Here is a 20,135-nt window from a genome sequence, read left to right on the forward strand (position 1 = left end):
CCAGAACCAAAGATGCCCACTGTCACCATTGCTATTCAATATAGTCCTGGAAGTTTTAGCCAGAACCATTAGGCAAGAAAAAGAAATTGAAGGGATACAAATTGGGAAAGATGAAGTCAAACTATCCCTATTTGCAGATGACATGATTCTATATAGAGAGGATCCAAAAGACTCCACCAAGAGACTATTGGAACACATAGAAGAGTTTGGTGAAGTAGCAGGATATAAAGTCAGTACACAAAAATCAACAGCCTTTGTATACACAGACGATGCAACAGCTGTGAAAGAACTTCTAAGATCAATCCCATTCACAATAGCTACCAAAAAAAAAAAAAAATCAAATACCTTGGAATAAATTTAACCAAGATGTCAAAGATCTCTACAATGAGAATTACAAAACTTTAAAGAAAGAAATAGAAAAAGATACAAAAAATGGAAAAAACTTCCATGTTCATGGATTAGAAGAATCAGTATCATCTAAATGTCCATACTACCAAAAGCAATTTACAGATTCAATGCAATACCAGTCAAAATACTAAAGACATTCTTCTCAAATCTGGAAAAAATGATGCTGAAATTCATTTGGAAACACAGGAGACCTCGAATAGCTGAAGAAATTTTATACAACAAAAACAAAGCCAAAGGCATCACAATACCAGATTTCAAGACATACTACAAGGCAATTATAATCAAAACATCCTAGTACTGTTACAAAAACAGATAGATAGACCAATGGAACAGAATAGAAATGCCAGAAATCAATCCAAGCATCTACAACTAACTTATATTCAATCAAGGAGCCAAAACCAATCCCTGGAGCAAGGACAGTCTCTTCAACAAATGGTGCTGGGAAAACTGGATTTCCACATGCAGAAGTATGAAGCAGGACCCCCTACCTTACACCTTACCCAAAAATCCACTCAAAATGAATTAAAGACCTAAATCTATGACATGATGTCATCAAATTCTTAGAGAGCATTGGGGGAAACCCTGCAAGACATTGGCACAGGAAAAGAGTTCCTGGAAAAGACCTCAGAGGCACAGGCAATCAAAGCCAAAATTAACAAATGGGATTACATCAAATTGAGAAACTTCTGTATTGCAAAAGAAACAGTCAGGAAAGTGAAGAGGCTACCAACAGAATAGGAAAACTTATCTGCAAACTATGCAACTGATAAAGAATTAACAACCAGAATGTATAAAGAGATCAAGAAACTCCACAACAAAACAAATTACCCAGTTAAGAAATGGGCAAAGGACTTAAACAGACATTTTTCAAAAGAGAAAATTCAAATGGTCAACAGACACATGAAAAAATGCTCAGGGTCACTAGCAATCAGGAAAATGCAAATCAAAACCACAATGAGGTTCTACCTCATCCCAGTTAGAGTGACTTTCCTACAGAAATCAACAAACAACAATTGCTCGTGAGGATGTGGGGAAAGATACCCTAATCCACTGTTGGTGGGATTGTAAACTGGTAAAGCCACTATGGAAGACAGTTTGAAGATACCTCAGAAATCTGAATATAGTCCTACCATATGACCTAGCCATCCCACTCCTGGAAATTTACTCAAGGGAAATGAAATCAGAATATGAAAGAGTTACCTGTACCCCATGTTTATTGCAGCTCAATTCACAATAGTTAAGACATAGAATCAACCTAAATGTTCATCAGAAGACTGCGATAAAGAAATCATGGGATATGTACTCCATGCAATATTACACAGTGGTAAAAAAATGAAATCTGGTCATTTGCAACAAAATGGATGAATCTGGAAAACATCATCTTTAGTGAAATAAGCCAGTCCCAAAGGGACAAAAACATATGTTCTCCCTGATCTGTAATAACTAACAGAGCACCTAAAAGGAAATCTGTAAAAGTGAAATTGATACTTTGAGAAGCAATGACTTGAATAGTCTTTATTTTGACTGTTGAGGAACAGTTTTTAAAGATTTTTTAATAATTTTTCTTTCTTAATACCATTGATTGAACTCCTTACTTAACATCGAATTAATCATATGCTTATTAAATCAATTGAAAATAGATACCAGTAAAAAATAAGAGTGATAATAAGAGAGGGAGGAGCTGTATAGTTCTGCATACATTCCTACTTCTAAGAGTACAGCTAAAAGCTTGCCATGGGACTCCAAATCCCATTAAGCTGGGTAGTAATAATGCCATCTTAAGTGTGTTAAAGTGATCATATTGTTAAATTTATCATATAGATAGGATAAGTGTTAAAGGGATCATATAAATAAGATCAAGCCTCGGCCGGCGCCGAGGCTCACTAGGCTAATCCTCCGCCTTGCGGCACCAGCACACCGGGTTCTAGTCCTGGTTGGGGCGCCAGATTCTGTCCCGGTTGCCCCTCTTCCAGGCCAGCTCTCTGCTGTGGCCAGGGAGTGCAGTGGAGGATGGCCCAAGTGCTCGGGCCCTGCACCCCATGGGAGACCAGGAGAAGCACCTGGCTCCTGGCTTCGGATCAGCGTAGTGCGCTGGCCGCAGCGCGCCAGCCGCAGCGGCCATTGGAGGGTGAACCAACGGCAAAGGAAGACCTTTTTCTCTGTCTCTCTCTCTCACTGTCCACTCTGCCTGTCCAAAAATAAATAAATAAATAAAATAATAATAATAATAAAAAGATCAAGTCTCTGCTAATAAAAATAGATAGAATTAAAAAGGAGAGAATGTTCCAACATGGGAAGCAGTCCACACAGCAGACACATAGAATGGCAATTGCTCTTAACAACACTCAGACCTCAGAATCAGCCCTTAAGGCATTCTGGTCTGGCTGAAAAGCCCGTGAGAGCATTTCAGGCATGGAAAGCCAAGACACTGTGGCAAAAAAAAAAAAAAAAAAAAAAAAAAAAAAAAAATCCTACATGAAGAATCTCTGTGAGTGAGAGTGAGAGCCCAGTGGAAAGAAGGAGCTGTCAAAGAAGGATGTACCTTTCTCTGAAGGGAGGAGAGAATTTCCACACTTCCACTTTGCTTGTGGTCTTGTCTATATACTGATGGAGTTTATGGGTTCAAAAGGCTTCCATAGCCTAGACAGCTCATGTCAAGAGCCTTGAGTGATTGCTGACGTTATACATAAGAATGTTAATTGTTAAATTAACAACAGGAGTCACTGTGCACTTACTCCCCTTGCAGGACCTCTGTCCTCAATGAGTTGTACTATGAGAATTAACTGTAAAACTTGTTCTCAAACAGCTTTTTATATTGTGTGTGTGTGTGTGCGTGCATAAATTATCTTCAGGCAGTCACTTCTAACGGTGGCAGAGCCTCTGGGCTCCTCAGGGAGCCACCTAGCACTTAGTGTCGGGATGGGGAAAGGGGTGGGTGAGGAGAGAGAGGAAAATGGGTGACGTTGCCACTGGAAGCCCTGGGCCAGAGCGCCCTGGCAGCTGCATGTGTGGGGCCATGGCGGCTGTGATCCAGCAGGCCATGGGGTGGAGGTGGAGGCTGTAGGGGCTGCTGGGGAGCATGGTCCCAGGTGCCCCGGGAGCCGTGTGGAGCTCAGGGAGGAAGGGGGTGGGGCAGCCGCACATCTCCATCTTCTCTCACCCACTGCTCTGTCCTTCCAGGACTCAAATGCTCTTTGGGTGACCCCAAAGCCAGCTGCGTGGTGACTGCTCTCACATCACATGTCCTGCTTGATCCAAGGACCTGCGTGTCTCAAGACAGTTGGTACGAAGAAGTTTAATCCACTTCCGATCTGGCTCCCTGCTAACGCTCCTGGGAAAGCAGTGGAAGATGGCCTAAGTCCTTGGGCCCCTGCACTTGTGTGGGAGACCTGGAAGAAGCTCTTGGCCCCTGGCTTCAGAATGGCACAGCTCCAGTTGTTGTGGCCATTTGGGGAGTGAATAATCAGCGGATGGAAGACCTCTCTTCTTTTCTCTCCCTCTCTGTAATTCTGCCTTTTAAATAGATATATGTTAAAAAAAGGAAAAAAAGTTTAATGGTTTTGAAATCCTTTGCTTTATCTCCTGACATTTCAGTAAGAGCTGTTAAACTCTTAAAGGATAATTTCAACGGCTGCAAAATTTTGAAGAGGGGTAAGAACATTTTAAAACATTTTTTTCTCCTACGTTGGCAAAATTTCTCCATGAGGACGACTACCCAGAACTCGGGTAGAACACCATTCAAAAATCTTCATCGGCCATTACTTGTAGCCATTTAAAACTGATTAGCCATGCTTTCAAAAGTGACGCTGGTGCAGCCTCGTTGGTTCTGTCCACAGCAGGCAGCCACTGGCCACATGAGGCCTTCAGCACTTGACCTGGGCTCGGTCCGCGCCAAGCCGTGCTCTACCTGCGAAATGCGCACCAGATTTCGAAGACTGTAAGAATTCAAGACTGTAAAACTATCTCATTAATACGTTTTATATAGATGACATGTTGAAAGCATAACGGTGTGGATATATTAGGTAACATAAAATATATCATAAAAAAATTGTTTTCAAGTTATGTTCATGGAAACAAGCTCAGGTTACTCGTTAAAAACTTGAAGAAATTTTATTTGGAAAAAATGCATACAAATTCAGCATTTAATATGTTCTCTAATGACTAGATTTTCATTTTATAATTCTTTCACAGGATGAAAATGTAGTGACTCGTTATGTCAAGCTCCATTGGACCCCAGCCCGTTTGTTGAATGTGCCGGAGAAACATGGCCATTTCCTGTAAGCGAGATGACGCGAAGAAGTTCATAAGGCACACCGGGGCTTCTCCAAGGCTTGGGAAAAGCGGTTTGGAGCGTCCGTCATGCGCCTGTCCCTCCAGGGTGGTGCCCATCGGGCGCTGCACCATGTGGGCGGCGATCGCTGTGCAGGACGCTCTCGGATGTCACACCGAGGGCCCCTCGCCCCCGAAGTCTCGGGCATCTCCTGAGCCCTGGAGCAGGCATGGGACAGGGAGAGGTGGCGGGGCCCTTGGCTTTTGGGGGTGGGGGTTAAGTTTAGGGAAAGCCCCGGCCTGGCTCCTTATCGGATGCTTCCACTTCACAGGGCGCTCTCAGTCCTCTCCTCCCATAACCTCCCCAAGCCCTCGCCCAGCTGCCCAGCTATGGGGCGCCCGTTTCCCATCGCTCATACGTCCGCCCAGAACACGGAGGCCCCGCGAGCAGGGTGCTTGTACACACGGTGATTTCTTACACTCGGGATTCCAGCCCTTGTCACACGCCAGCCGAATGCCAGGGCTGACTCTCTGCTTCCAGCCACACGCCCCCTGGGCTGAGCCCCGGACACCCCATAAGCGGCCTCTGCAGCGTGGGGAGCCACCTGCGTGCCGCCCACTTGTGGAATGCAAAAGTCGTTGACATTTTCAGCTCTTCTGAGGTCAGGAACTGGGCCTGGTAGAACCAGGAGACATCGTCAGGGAGATCTGAGCGGCTGGGAGTGGGCACGAGGTCCCTGCTGAGCGGGCCACCTTCTGGAAATGAAAAGGAACAATATGGGATCTGTTCGCGGGAATATTGCTTTCCAAATTCTGTGTGGCCTTGGGCTGCTCTGTGATGTAATTTTACCATAATTTTTCTCCAGCTTTGCCCAAATATATCTATATAATTATGCCTGGAGCCAATGGGACACGTGTGTAGGTGGTATGGATGCTATAAAAACCACGTCAAGGGGCAGGCATTTGGCATAGTAGTTAAGATGCTGTTTGGGATGCCTGCACCCAGTATCAGAGGGCCTGGGTTCGAGTCCCTGTTCTGGCCCGTCACCACCCCACTTCCTGCTAGTGTGCACCCTGGAAGGCAGCAGATGATGGTTCATGCGCTGGGTCCACACCATCCACATAGGAGACCCGGATGCAGTTCCTGGCTCCTGGCTTTGGCCTGGTTACGCCCTGGTTGCTGTGGGCACTTGGAGAGTGAACCAGCAGATAGAAGATCCCTGTCTGTCTCCATTTCTCAAAATAAAATGAAAACAAAGAAATAAGAATTCTGAAAAAACTGTCTGCCCCTGACATACTCCGCAACTGGGGCCCCACGAGGTGCATCACACTGACAGCGTGTGAATTCCACTCACAGTGTAGTTCTGGTTGTCCCGGTGAGGGTGTTTCTAAAAGAGCCTAGCATTTGAATCAAGGGACCGAGCCAAGGGGATGTGCCCTCACCGGGGCAGGTGGGCGCCAGTCCACCCACCAAGGGCGCAGACAGAACCAAAAGGTGGAGAAAGGGCAGCCCCCCACCCCGGTCTGCTGGAACGGGGACAGCCGGGATGTCACGGTGCCCGGATGATGGACCCGCGGACTCCAGGCCTTGGCCCCTCTCCCTGCTTCCTCTGGCCTTTGGTCCTGCCCTGCGGTACATCTCAGGCTTTCCAGGGGCTCTGTCTGCAGGGGCGCACGGGCAGATCTGTTGGCTTCCATAAGCACGTGCGCCCATTCCCATAATACACCTCTGATCTTTCCCGGTATCCACAGCGCGAGCTGGCGCTGGAGCTCTCTGCTGACTAATCCCGACAGCGGCCCAGAGGGATGTTCACGCATGTCCGCAAAGAGAGCGGCGCGAGTGATGGGAAGGAGAGGATCCCCAGCTGGAGCATTTGGCCCCTTTCTTTTCTTGTAATAAATTTTTTAAAAATATTTATTTATTTGAAAGACAGAGTTAGGAGCTGGCGCTGTGGCATAGCGTGTAAAGCCCCCGCCTGCAGTGTCGACATCCCATATGGATCCCAGTTCAAAATCCGACAGCTCTACTTCTGATCCAGCTCTCTGCTGTGGCCTGGGAAAGCAGTAGAAGATGGCCCAGGTCCTTGGGCCCCTGCACCCACGTGGGAGACCTGGAAGAAGCTCCTGGCTCCTGGCTTTGGATCGGCGCAGCTCCGGCCGTTGCAGCCATCTGGGGAGTGAACCATCAGATGGAAGACCTCTCTCTCTCTCTCTCTGCCTCTCCTTCTCTCTCTGTGTAACTCTGGCTTTCAAATAAATAAATAAATATTTTTAAAAAAGAGAAAGAGTTATAAAGAGAGAGGGAGACAGAGAGAGAAAGGTCTTCCATCTGCTGTTTGCTCCCCAAATGGCCAAAACGGCCAGAACTGAGCTGACCCAAAGCCAGGAACCAGGAGCTTCTTCCAGGTCTCCCATGCGGGTGCAGGGGCCCAAGGAGTCAGGCATCGTCTACTGCTTTCCCAGGCCATAGCAGAGAGCTGGATTGGAAGAGGAATAGCTGGGACTCAAACTGTTGCCCATGTGGGATGCTGGTGCTGCAGGCCAGGGCTTTAACCCGCTGTGCCACAGCGCTGGCCCCTTGGCATCTTTCTTAAAGCACAGGGGGTCCCTGTGCACTGATAAGGAAACGACCCCACAACATACTGTGACACACAACTAAGCTCGCTGTGGGACCATTTTTAGAAAAGTGGATCTCCGTGGCACAGAGAACCGGCTGCAGGACACACACAGAACTGTCCACGGTGGATTCCCCTGAGGCTTGAAGCGCAGAGAGGAGTGAGGGGAGCGGGCTAGTCTTTCCTGAGTTACTTTATTCCTTACCATGAGTGTGTGTTGCTTTCGTATTAAAAAAAAAAAAAAAAGTAATATGGAAAAAAGTAACATTTTCAACCATTTTTAATGATATGGGAAAAGATTGTAACAAGTAAAAAAAAATTAGGGCATGAAATTGTGTATACAGTGACCTCAGCTACAGAAAAATGCGTGTAAAATCCAGGACGGAAATCCATCAAAATGTTAATGGGGGCTGCTTCTGGGTGGCGGGGTTTTAGGAGCCGGGCCCCCTGTGCTCTTACTTTCTAAATGAGCCTTATTCTTTTTCCAATTCGCAGTTCTGCCAAGGGGCAGCCCATTGGTGCCACCCCAGCAGCTGTGGCTGGCATGGGTGCAGCTCCAGGTTGTCGGTGCCATGCTGGGTGCTTCCTGGCCCATATTCTTCTGCTTCTTCTTCTTTAAAGATATATCCATTTATTTGAAAGTCAGAGTTATACAGAGAGGAAGAGACAGAGAGAGGTCCTCCATCTGCTGTTCACTCCCCAAATGGCCGCAACAGCTGGAGCTGGGCCGATCCGAAGCCAGGAGCCAGGAGCTTCCTCTGGGTTTCCCATGTGGGTGGCAGGGGCCCAAGCACTTGGGCCATCTTCCACTGCTATCCTAGGTGCATTCGCAGAGAGCTACATCGGAGTGGGGCAGTTGGGACCTGAACACACACCCATATGGGATGCAGGCGCCCCATGCTGGCCTCTCCTGGTTTCTTTTCTGATTAGAGGAAAAGAGAGGGGCAAGAGAAGGGAGATTGTCCTGGCGAAGAGGGCGAGAGCCTTTGTGCAGGTGAGCGCAGCAGTCCCCCCGGGTGCGTGTGCGTGTGCACGTGTGTGCGTGTGTGTGCATCCTGCAGGGCACTGGGCGCTGTCAGGGAAACGGGGAGGAGGTCCCTGTGGCTCTAAGAGTGACTGGGCCCCAAGGGCCACCATGGAGCTTGGGCAGAGCTGTGCGGAGGTGCAGGGTGGGAGAGGAAGGCACCACAGCACTTTAGAGTGGGCTGCCGAGGGCTCCTGCAGGGTCTTCCTGCAGGCGCTGGTCTATTTATTAACTTTTATTTAAAATCAGAAAAAGAGAGATACACGAAGAGAGAACTTCATCCACTGGTTCACTCTGAAATGCTCACTATGGCTGAAGTCCGGGACTGGAACTCTGGTCCCCTAGCAGACTGCCTGGCTTCAGCCCTGGCTGCTCGGCTTCAGATCCAGCTTCCTGCTAACGTGTACTTGGGAGGCAGCAGATGGGGGCCCAAGTACATGGGTCCCTGCCGCCCACATGGGAGACTTGCATTGAATTTGGGTCCTGCCTTGAGTCTGGCCCAGCCCTGCCTGCTGTGGGTGTCTGGGGAGTGATCCAGCAAATGGAACACCTCCATCTTTCTGTGTGTCACTTTCTCTGTCTCTGTCTCCCTGACTTTTACAATACAATTAATTAGTTTATAAAGACCTAGTTATTTATTTGAAAGGCAGAGTTACAGAGAGGCAGAAGCAGAGAGAGAGAGAGAGCGCTTCTATCTGCTGGTTCACTCCTCAAATGGCCAAGTCAGCTGGAGCAATGCCAATCTGAAGCCAGGAGCCAGGAGCTTCTTCTAGATCTCCCACGCAGGTGCAGGGGCCCAAGGACCCATCCCGGAACCGGGGCTTTCCCTGCAGAGCGGCCACACAAACGACTTTGGCTGGAGCAGGAGCGGCAGCACCGGGTTGGGAGAGGCTGCACTGGAGAGCCTGGAGAAAGCGATGGGCCTGACCCTGAGCGGATTCTGCAGGCCCGGGAAGGGTGTGGCCAGGTGTGCACTGCAGGAGCCTCATGGTGGAGGCCACAGGCCCAGGGACAGGAGGAAATGGGGGCATTCTGGCTGAGCCCAAGGGCAGAGGAAGCCCTGGGCAACCTCGCCCAGGGGGGTGTTTTTGCAGACTTTGTGGAATCCTGCACTTTAGGGGCATCGTGCTTGGGCTGAGGGTGCCGCAGGCTGACTGGACTCAGGCGCCGATGATTCAATCCCCACTCAACCCCGAAGGTCAAAGGTCAGGCTCCTGCTAGGGTTGTGCAGTGCCGCCCAGGCACTCCATGGTGGGTGGTTATGGCAGGTGAGGGCTAACGCTCAGACTGCCTCCTCCTCCCTCTTTGTCCCCTTTTTATTTGTTATTATCACTTAAAAATTATCTATCTATTTTACTTGAAAGGCAGAGAGAGAGAGAGCCTCCATCTGCTGGTTCACTCCCCAAATGCCCACAACAGCCAGTGTTGGGCCAAGCCTAAGCCAGGAGCCCAGAACCGAGTCTCCAGGCGGGTGGCAGAGCCCCAAGGACACGAGCCATGATCACCTGCTGGCAGGAAGCTGGAACCGGCAACAGAACCAGGACTTGAACCCAGGCATTCGGGCACGGGAGGTCGGGTCCTGAGTGGCGCTTCACTTCCGCACTGGACGCCTTCCCCTTTGCTGTTTTAAAATGACCTCAGGATCTTGTTTTATTCAGGTATGGGGAAGCCAAGAGATCAGAAGACATGGTTGGTACTCACAGGAGGTGGTGGTGCACCAGCCTTGAGGGGCCACGTGGGGGCGCGCCAGGGAGGGCGAGCAGGTTGGCCGGGAGGGGCGGCCAAGGGCGTCTTTCCTGTAGCTCTCCCAGCAGGGCACGGGCAAGGCAGGGCGGCAAGCTGAGGGGGCGGAGGGCAGAGCCCAGGAGCCTGCTCGCCGGAGGCAGATGGGTAGGGAGGAGCCAGGGTTGGAGAGTTTGCACGTGAAAGGCGTGCTCCCAGCCAGCTCGCTTTAGGGTCAGCTAACCCTGGGAGGACCAGTGTCGCTCTGCGCCGAGATGTCAAAGCGTCACAGAACCCAGAAAACAAAAACCGGCCCCCGCAGGAGCCCCGCCCCCGCAGGAGCCCTGCCCAGGGGGCCTGCAAGGCCAACGCTGCTTCCAGGTCGCCTCAGCAGCTCGTCGGCTGCTGTCTCCCTCTGCTCCATCGGTGGCTGCTGGGTAACCCTGGCCAAGTCCCTCCCCTCCAGCGAGAAAATCGCTGGAGAATGAAGGGTGCCCAAGTCCAGAAGCTTCTCTACTTAGGCTCTGGCTCTGTGACTCTCACCTCCGAGAACCCTCGGAGAGGGCGAGGAGGGTCCTGGCTCCACCGCCGACCGTCGGATGCCCGCGCCTAAGCCCTGCTCAGTTCGCTGTGGACAGCAGGAGAAACAGCCAGCCTGAGCGGACATATCAGGACGCAGCGGGGGGACCCTGGGTCAAGGCCGACTCACTTCCTATAGGCAGAAGCCACCACTCAACCCCCGGAAGTGAAGAGGGGAGCCCGGGACTCGGCACTCGCCCCTGGGTGAGCAGCACGCGGTGGAGGTGCGTGCACCAGCACCTGCCGGGCTCCGACCCTGAAGTAAGGGCACCCAGGAAACGCGCACGAAGACGCTGTTTGGGGGCGGACATTGGGCGCAGTGGCTTCCGTTGCTGCTTGGGATGCCTGCGTCCCGTATCAGAGCGCCTACTTGGCTCTCAGCTGCTCAGCTTCCTATTCGGCTTCCTGCTAGGAGGCGACTCCAGTACGTGGGCCCCTGCCACCCGCATGGGAGACCCGGATGGAATTGCCGGCTCTGGGTTTCAGTCTGGCCCAGCCCTGGCTGTTGTGGGCATTTGGGGAGTGAACCAGCAGATGGACGATGGAGAATGGACTATTGATTGACTAGTGGACATTCTTTAAAACAAGCTGGTTTTTTCCGGTCATCTTGTATCTACAGATTTCACGAAAGCTACAAATTTGGATTTCATCTTTTTTTTTTTTTTAAGATTTATTTATTTGAAAGAGTTACACAGAGAGAGAAGGAGAGGCAGAGAGAGAGAGAGAGAGATCTTCCATCCACTGGTTCACTCCCCAATTGGCCGCAATGGCCGGAGCTGCACCTATTTGGTGCCAGGAGCCGGGAGCCAGGAGCCTCCTCCAGTTTCCCACGCGGGTGCAGGGGTCCAAGCACTTGGGCCATCTTCCACTGCTTTCCCAGGCCACAGCAGAGAGCTGGATCGGAAGTGGAGCAGCCAGGTCTCGAACCACCGCCCACATGGGATGCGGGCACTGCAGGCAGCAGCTTTACCCGCTGTGCCACAGAACTGGCTCCTGGAGCTCATCTCCTTTAAAACTCCCGCGCCCCGCCTACGCCCAGCACAGAGACGTCACTGCACCATTTTCGGATGAGAGAGTAGCATCTCACCCCCGTGATTTCCCAGGATTCTGTGGCCAGCACCCTCTGGGCACCCCTGACTCGTGTTGCCCACCCGCCCCGGGCTGTGTTGGAGCAGTGGAGGGAAGGCCTCCCACACGCCTCTCGAGCTGCGCGCTCTCAATTCCAGTTGTCGTAGTAACATCTTCAAGCCGCCCCGGTGCCTTTTAGATATTTTGGTGCTGCTGGACCGGCCGTTACCATGAGAACGGGCGTGGTTTTAAACAGAGAAGAGTTCCGTGGGGGCTCAGTCTCCGTGAAGAACAAGCCCGCCCCCGCCGGCAGCCTTGGCAGAGCTCAGAGGGGTCCACAGTGCGGGGGCCGGAGACCCCGACATGGTACTGGATTTGCGCTTTGCGATTTATGTGAAAGAACAGGGGCTTTCGTGTTTCTTTTGAGATTCAGTTGTTCAGTGAGTCGATTTAAATGCGTGAGCCACTTGCACCTGTGAGGACAAGTCTGTTCCTGTGCCACGGAACACTGCTCACTGCCTGAGCTGGGATTGGCTCTCCTCCCCCACCCCAGCCTGCGGGCCCCGGGAGGGGGTGCAGCGCCGTCCCATGGTGCTGTTCCCCCAGGCGCGTGTGTCCCTTCTTTCCCGCAGAGCCGGGTGTGCGACGACTGCAAGTTCAAGGGCTGCACCATCCTCCCTGCTAGCTGATTTGATTCAGGCTTCCACCGAGAATTCCAGAGTTGTCACAGAGTTTGTGTGCGGGGACACACTGGCGGGCAGGAAGACGCCAAAGCCGCCGCGGCCCGAGTGGCAGGCTGTGTCAGTCACAGGTCTCTAATGAGTCAGCTGGGGGGGACTAACCTGAGCTGGGCGTTTACCACGTGCTGGGGGCGGGGCTAGACACAAGGCAGTGCCCTCTCACTGGGATAGCTAGAAGACAGAGCCACCAGCCTCACCATCCATCCCTCCAGTGGGGCCAGATTTGATGACAAGCATCTCGCCCTCCAACCCGCGACTTCACTCTCAGCCAAGCACACCGCCGCTGGACAAAGGCCTCCCAGATTCTCAGCCCTTTGGATGAATTTCCTGCGTTGGCCGAAACCTGAAGGCAGCTGACTGTAGCGAAGCTTGGGCTTAAAGTTTTAGTTAAGTACTTGTGAGGCAGAGAGACAGACAGAGAACTTCCACCTGCTTCACCGAAATGCTGGCCGGGCTCGGGCTGGAGCCAGGAGCCAGGAGCCAGGAGCCAGGAGCCAGGAGCCAGGAGCCCACTCCAGGTCTTCCACATGGATGGCAGGGACCCACAGCTACTACGCCATCGTGTTCCGCCTCCCAGGATCTGCATTAGCAGGAAACTGGGCATCGAGAGTGGAACTCGGATGCGGGCGTCCCCGCTGGTGTGTGAACCCCTCAGCCAAAGCCTGCCCTGGGGTCCTGTTTTCGGCCGGTCCTTCCCTGAGTGCTGACCCCTGTGCCATGCCCACCAGTGCCTTGGCTCAACGAATGTAATATTAGCATCTGAAGACCATGAAGCCCCAAGTAAAAACGCTTGTAATTCCACAAACATGCAGTTCAACATCTGAAAATACCCTTTATCCAAGACCACGGGAATGTTTTTTTAAAGAATGTTTATAGTGGGGCCGGTGCTGTGGTGCAGTGGGTTAAAGCCCTGGCCTGCAGTGCCGGCATCCCATACGGACGCTGGTTCGAGTCCTGGCTGCTCCGCTTCTGATCCAGCTCCCTGCTCATGCACCTGGAAAAGCATCGGAGGATAATCCAAGTGCTTGCACCCATGTGGGAGACCCGGATGATGCTCCTGGCTTTGGCCAGGCCCAGCCTGGTCATTGTAGCCATCTGGGGAGTGAGCCAGCAGATGGAGGAGCTCTCTCTGTCTCTCCTTCTCTCTCTAACTCTGCCTTTCAAGTAAACAAATATTAGAAAAAAAGTTAAGTGAAAAAGAGAACATAATTTTTATTACTATATTTTGTGCTATATAAATATGTTATATACTTTATTTCGTACTACAATAATATGTAAATTCACTGTTTGCAAATAACCTAGAAAGACTGGGAAAAATATGGAAAAGAGCAGGAGCCAGGGACAGGCACTGGGCTTAGCTATGCAGCTGCTGATTAGGAGCGCACATCCCGTATCTGGGTACCTGGGCTCCAATCCTGGCCCCTTCCCCAAGTCCAGCTTCTTGCTAATACACACCTGGGGAGGAGGGCTGATGGCTCAAGTACTTGGCCTGCTACCTGCACGACCAACCTGGGTTGAGTTCCTGGCTCCTAGCTTTGGCCTGGCCCAGTATCTCTCTCTTTCTCTGTCTCTCCCCCTCTCTCTGTAACTTAGCCTTTCAAACAAATAAATGAATCTTTAAAAAGTTTACAAACAAACGAAGGATGGGAGTAGGGGCTGGTGTTGTGGTGTAGCCGGTTAAGCTTCTGCCTGCGGTGCCTGCATCCCATATGGGCACCAATTCGAGTCCTGGCTGCTCCACTTCTGATCCAGCTCGTGCCTGGGAAAGCAGCGGAAGATGGCCCAAGCGCTAGGGATCCTGCACCCACATGGGAGACCCTAAGGGAGATCCCAGCCTTTGCCATTGCAGCCAACTGGGGAGTGAACCAATGGGTGGAAGACCTCTCTCTCTGTCTCTCTCCTATCTGTAATGCTGCCTTTCAAACAAACAAACAAACAAACAAATCTTTACAAAAATAAATAACGCATGAAAGTCTGAGTCATGGTCATTACCTTACTGGTGTCTAATCGATGTGAGGTGTTCAGTCAATGTTGTTGGATAAATTTTGTATTTTTCATTTATTTAAAGCAATTTTTAAAGATGTTGTTTTATTCAAAAGTTTCAAAATGAGAGAGAGGGGGAGACAGAGAGAGAGAGAGAGAGAAAGAGAGAGAGTGTGAGAGATCTTTTATTCACTGATTGATTCCCCAGATGGTCCCAATGGCCAGGGCTGGGCCAAGCCTAAACCAGGAGCCTAGAACTCCACCTGGGTCTCCCATATGGGTGCAAGGGGCCAAGCACTTGGGCCATCTTCCACTGCTTTCCCAGGTGCACTAGCAGGGAGCTGGATCCCATATGGGATGCTGGTGTTGCAGGAGGTAGCTTAACCCACTGAGCCACAACACTGGCTCCATGTTAAGAGTTTTTAAAAGATCTTAAGAGGGGCCGGCACTGTGACACAGTGGGTTAAAGCCCTGGTGAAGCGCCGGCATCCCATATGGGTGCTGGTTCTTGTCCTGGCTGCTCCACTTCTGATCCAGCTCTCATCTGTGGTCTGGGAAAGCAGTAGAAGATAGCCCAAGTCCTTGGGCCCCTGCATCCACATGGGAGACCCAAAACAAACTTCTGGCTCCTGGCTTCAGTTCGGTGCAGCTCTGGCCATTGCAGCCATCTGGGGAGTGAACCAGTGGATGGAAGACCTCTCTCTTTGTATCTACCTCTCTCTGTAACTCTGTCTTTCAAATAAATAAAATAAATCTTTAAAAAAAAAAAAAAGATTCCAAGAGTATCTGGATCCAGCTCCCTGCTGATGGCCTGAGAAAGCAGTGGAAGATGGCCTAAGTTCTTGGCCCCTGCACCCTCGTGGGAGACCTGGAAGAAGCTCCTGCCTCCTGCCTGGCCCTAGCCATTGTAGCCATCGGGGAAGTGAAGCAGAAGATGGAAGCTCTCTCTCTCTCTCTGTAACTCAGATTTACAGAGAGAGAGCAAGAGCGAGCGAGCACCTGGATCTACAGGTTAAGCAGCATAACTACCCAGGCTGCCATGACCAAGTAGCACAGACAGCGGCTCCCCGGCAGGAACTTACCTCGCACAATTCTCAAGGTATAAGGTGCCAGGAAGTAGAGGGCTCTCGTCTTGGCTTGCAGGTGGCCACCTCCCTGCCGTGTGTGCACCCAACCTTCACCTTCGCAGGGTGTGAGCAGGGAAGGGGAACAGAGGGAGCGCCCCAGCAGGCAGAGGCCACGCCCTCATGACCTCATCTAAGCCTAATCCCCTCCCCCAAAGGCCCCGCCCCAAACACCATGGGCTGGGTTCATCCTCTGCTGCGGCAGAGGGGGACCACGACCGCTCACTCAACAGCAGAAATTCAGGTGCCCCAAGTCTCGTGTACCAGATAGGGGCTGGAGAGTGAGGGAGGCGGGAGCCCCGTGCAGGAGCTGTGGGTGTTCCTGTCCCTCCACGGAGCCCAGAAAGGGCTGGGGTCACCTCCCGGCCACTGAGGAGGCAGTGGGAGACCTCTGGAGAGCTGGTGGGTGGTACTTGCATATCAATGTCTCTGGCTCGTTCTAGAACCTTGGTAGGAGGTCCCAGCCCTCTCCGGGACCCGGGGCCACTTAGGGGACTATCAGGCCCGGTGACACTGTGCTGATGACGCTCTGAGGGGAAAACCCGGGGAGCCCCACACCCAGCAACGTCCCAGAGACACATGGGGGGAGGAGTGGGGGGGGGGACCGAGGGCCCATAGCCATTTCCGTGACAACTCCAGTCTGATTCTCAGGTCTTTCCGCAGGTGCCCGCCTGCTCTGCCCGGTGCACCCTTTATTTGAAAGGCAGAGTTAGAGAGACGGAAAAGCAGAAAGAGGTCTTCCATCCACTGGTCCGCTCCCCAGACAGCCACAACAGCCATGGCTGGGCCAGGAGCTTCTTCCTGGTCTCCCACATGGGTGCAGGGGTCCAAGCACTTGGGCCATCTTCCACTGCTTTCCCAGGCCACAGCAGAGAGCTGGATCGGAAGTGGAGCAGCCGGGACTCGAACAGGCACCCGTATGGGATGCCGGCACTACAGGCAGTGGCTTTACCCACTGTACCACAGCGCCTCTGTCATTACGCTTGGCCACTGGGCTTCCTGAAGCTCTCACATCTGAATTCTTTTTCGCGTGAAGACAAGGACATAGGATTTCTGTCGGGTGCAGCGGCTCTGCCCAGGCACCGTGGTGAACAGACCTTGTCACTCAGCGAGGGAGCAGTCAGAGACGGAAACGGGGGGAAGGGGGGCTTGATGCACAAGGCAAGGTGCACTGGGCAGAGGGGCGCTCTGCCCTCCCACACCTGCCCTCCTCACTGCCCCTTGGGGCCTGCGGCAGCTGCACCTGCAAACTCCTCCTGTGCCCTCGCTGGACAGTGGCTTCCACCCAGCCCATTTGGTGGTGGCTTCACACACACACACACACACACACAGCTCAGCTGCCACTGTGGGTGCTGGAGGCAGCTCAGTCCCCTTACAGAACAGGAGCCCAAGGCTGCGTGTGTCACCCCCGGTCACCCAGAGGCAGGGGTGAAGGCCAGAGAGAGAGAAGACGTCCAGGGGTGCTGACAGTTCCGCTCCCAAGGCCAAGGATGGACCGGTTGGAGGAGCCTCCAGTTGTTTGTGGCAAACATGACCGTGGCCGGGATGACAACGACTGGGTGTCCCAGCAGCCAGACCAGGAGGCCCAGGGAGATGCAGTCCGAGGAACGCCAGTGCCTGGGTTTGCCCTGGGGGTCTCGCCTCCCAGTGACCGCTGCGAGCCAACAGCACCTTGACACTGTGGGGTGGGGCTGGGGCGGTCCCCAGTGTAACAGACCCAGGTGCAGGGTTGGGGGCAGGCAGGCGATTGGAACCAGCAGGGTCCGAGCAGTGAATGGCGGGCAAGGCGGCTGTGGCTGTGGCTGTGACCCCGCCTGTGGGGAAGGAGCGGCTGGCCCGTGGAGACAGAGGCACGGGCGTGGCTCAGAGACTGCAAGGCCAACTGGGCAGGGGCAGAGGGTACTGGCTTGTCTGCCTCCCAAGGGACATGAACCAGCACCCATAAAGGATGCCAGCTAGGCAGGCTTAGCCTTCTGCATAGCAGCACTGGCCCCCCGCCCTGATTTCCTGATGTGAATGTTTGGTGTGTGGACATCGATGTGGTTTTGTACATATTACACGTGTAATATACACTTACACAAAGGGCGTGCATCTACATGTAGGACAGAATGTGAGTTCGTGAGTCTCAGTCAATGGTTTTCAATGGGGGATGATCTTTTTCCTCTTGGGAGACAACTGGCAATATCCAGAGACGGTTTTGTTGTCACAGCCAAGGGCGCACTGCCAGCAGTGTGGTGGCAGGAGGCCAGCAGAACCCACAGCGGGGACCCCGCTAACCCTCTCGTCACCCACAGGAAAGCTCCTGTGACAAGCACCCATCCAGCCCCGGATGTCAAGGGCAAGGAGGCAGAGCCCTCTGGTCTGGTCAAAGACCTTGATACTACTGTACTGTCAACCTCTCTGTAGGTTTGAAATGGTTCAGAATGCAAAGTCAGAGGCCGGTGTTGTGGTGCCTCGAGTTGAGCCATGGCTTGCGATGCCAGCATCCCATATCAGAGCTGGTTCCAGGCCCGGCTGCTCCACTTCCAATCCAGCTCCCTACTGATGTGTCTGGGATAGCAGTGGAAGATGGCCCAAGTGTCTGGGCCCTGCACCCATGTGGGAGACCCAGAAGAACCTCCTGGCTTCAGCCTGGCCCAGCTCTGGCCATTGTGGCCATTTGGGGAGTGAACCAGCAGTTGGAAGACGGAGCTCGCTCGCCCTCTCTCTCTCCTCTCTCTCTATATATATTTCTGCCTTTCAAATAAATAAATAAATATTAAAAAATTAAAAACTGCATAAGCAGCAGTGGCTATGAAACTGGCATTAGGACAGAAAGCTCCTCCTCCTCCAAGGTTAACAACTCCCGGGGAAGGAAGCTGTCGGTCGGTCATTGGCTAAGGTGCTTTCTGTTGCTGTGTATACGCATTCTAAGAGGGTAGATAATAAGATCCCAGCTAATCTGAGGCAGCAAAGGCTGAGAAGTGGACCTCCTTATACCTCCTTAACCCCTAGAGAGAAATCAGGAGCCGAGAGGCTGAGGACCAATTTATGAAACTGCTGCAGGTGGCTGGGATCAGCCCCCGCGGTCACGCTTCCAGAGCAGCCATGCAGCAGCAGGTGCGTCAGCAAACAGCTCAGGAGAAAGGAGCTTGAAAGGGGCTGGTGCTGTGGCACAGTGGGTTAAAGCCCTGGCCTGAAGCGCTGGCATCCTATGTGGGTGCCGGTTCGAGTCCCCGCTCCTCCACTTCCAATCCAGCTCTCTGCTATGGCCTGGGAAAGCAGTAGAAGATGGCTCAAGTCCTTGCGCCCCTGCACCCACATGGGAGACCCAGAGGAGGCTCCTGGCTTCAGATGGGTGCAGTTCCAGTTGTTGTGGCCAACTGGGGAGTGAACCAGCAGATGGAAGACCTCTTTCTCTGTCTCAACCTCTCTCTGTAACTCTGTCTTTCAAATAAATAAAATAAATCTTAAAAAAAGAGAAAGGAGCTTGAAAAAGTGACATTGCGCTGCTTGGACCAAGTAGGCCAGGGAGAGTCTTGCTGGCACACACTCTAGCTAAATGCCCGGATGCTGCTTTTGCTACCTGTGACTGCACGACTCTGGCTCAGGCTGCACGTGTAGGTGAAGATGCTGAATCTGGGGTTGCCAGACTCCGCCAAGACGCCACCCGTCAGGCAGAAAAGGTACCAGGAATTGTCTTTCTGGACTAAGTAGCTCAGACCGGCAGCATGCCAGGCACTCAACAGTTCCGGGATGTAGGCGGAGAGGGCGCTGGGCAAGGCTTAGCAAGACTCCTAGAAGATCTGATGGTCAACGCTCCAGGAGAGAAGTCACGAGAGCTCCGTGGAGACACAGTGGAAGCTGATCCAGCAAGCACCCTGCTGGCTGCATGTGGTGCCTTCAGTGGTTTAGATAGAATTAGCAGCAAGGGGGAAAGTGAAGAGTGGCTTAGATTTGGGATACCATCTCCCCTGGGAAAAGGCCGAAGAGCCGCAGCTGCCGCGGGCCTTGCGAATGAAGTGGGGAGTGACACGGACCACGGCATTGCAGAAAAAGATGGACTGTTGCATCACACGGAGGCCGGAGAGCTCTCCGAGTTTGGCTAGCTTCCTGAGGGTGTGGGACGGTTGCCTGTGGTAGTGCGCCCGGCCTCGGGGAGAGAACAGTTGCAGGCGGGCCACCTGAGCCACGTAATGCTGTCACTCCAAGGCACCAGGCTCTGTCCAGCATGGAGAAGTGTGAACCAGGTTCTCCTGAGGATGCTCTGCAAGCTACAGCCAGGCGGGCACTAGAGCAAAAAACAGGTGCACGGGGCTTTCGGTCTGTGATGGAAAAGCTGGAGCTAGAGCCAATGTCTGACGTCCCTAATTCTGACATTGTGTGTGTGGAGGTTGACAAGGAAGCAGCAGAAGGAGAAAAGAAACCAGGGTACATTCAGGCTCAAAGGAAAGAATCCCCTGGAGAGGAGGGATGGTCTCGCCAGGCGGATGCTGCCGCCAGCTGAGCAGTTAGACCCCCATCCTGTCCACTAAGCTCCGCCTTCCTTCATTCAGGATCCTACCTGTTTCTACAGTCTGACATCCAAGGCATTGGATCTGTCCTTCGTATCACACATGGTCAG

General features: G+C 52.5%; 1 pseudogene; it reads left to right on the forward strand.

Annotated features, from left to right (window-relative positions):
* Positions 1-17,306: 17,306 nt before the first annotated feature.
* LOC133762111 (ATP-dependent Clp protease ATP-binding subunit clpX-like, mitochondrial) lies at positions 17,307-20,018 on the forward strand (annotated as a pseudogene).
* The last annotated feature ends 117 nt before the right edge of the window (positions 20,019-20,135 follow it).

The sequence above is a fragment of the Lepus europaeus genome, chromosome 1 (assembly GCF_033115175.1).
Source record: "Lepus europaeus isolate LE1 chromosome 1, mLepTim1.pri, whole genome shotgun sequence".
Classification (NCBI taxonomy): Eukaryota; Metazoa; Chordata; class Mammalia; order Lagomorpha; family Leporidae; genus Lepus; species Lepus europaeus.